Source organism: Lemur catta, chromosome 13 (assembly GCF_020740605.2).
Source record: "Lemur catta isolate mLemCat1 chromosome 13, mLemCat1.pri, whole genome shotgun sequence".
Classification (NCBI taxonomy): Eukaryota; Metazoa; Chordata; class Mammalia; order Primates; family Lemuridae; genus Lemur; species Lemur catta.
Genome location: NC_059140.1, coordinates 36538922 through 36539687, shown reverse-complemented (window position 1 = coordinate 36539687; position 766 = coordinate 36538922). Strand labels below are relative to the sequence as shown.

The window sequence follows — 766 nt, the reverse complement described above, 5'->3', positions numbered from 1 at the left end:
ACTCTTAAGGTGAAGGAGGGTGAGTGGTTCCCAGGAATTTCAGAGACCTGAAGAAATGAAAATTTTTAAAACTGACTTACCATTGATGTGCTTAAATGATTGAAAGAGAGGTAAGAGTAAATATTGGAATACTATTGGGCTGGTTGTGCTATTCTTTAAATGCAATCCACTCTGGCACAGGAAGATGTGGGTTTATGCATTTATAAGCATTGTAGTGCTCACTTTAAAAGCACATACACTGAAACTGGAATGATAGAGAGATTAGCATGGCCCCTATGCAAAGATGACAGGTAAATGCATGAAGTGTTCCATATAAAAAAATAAGTGTTGTAATTATATTATATATATATACATATATATTGTTTTAAATGTCATTTGAAAAATGGAAAATAATTTCCTACAATATGGGAGGCAAGAATATCATGTCAGAAAATAAAATTCCACAAATATTAATAGTTAAATTGTATTCCCAAATGTAAATAGAAGTATAACAGTTGCAAAATATATCAGAATAGTGAGGTAATATGAACTTTTTAAAAAAATACGTGTAAGTGTTATATCCATTATTTTCTTGTAGACTTTTTTTTGAATAATCAGGATAATTTGTTTCTTTTCTAATTCCTTTACATATGATATCAGTATACTAGAAACTAAATTCAGAAAATTCAAAGATCTACATGCAACTCTGATTGAGTGTTCTTTCTGATAAAAGAATCACAGCACATATGATTTTGAACTCTTGCATTAAATGCATAATTATTATTTA

General features: G+C 29.2%; 1 non-coding gene across 1 annotated transcript; it reads left to right on the top strand.

The window, feature by feature from the left end:
- Window positions 1-214: 214 nt before the first annotated feature.
- On the top strand, window positions 215-318 carry LOC123649547. The gene has a single exon (XR_006739052.1). It is a non-coding gene; the product is annotated as a U6 spliceosomal RNA (small nuclear RNA).
- The last annotated feature ends 448 nt before the right edge of the window (window positions 319-766 follow it).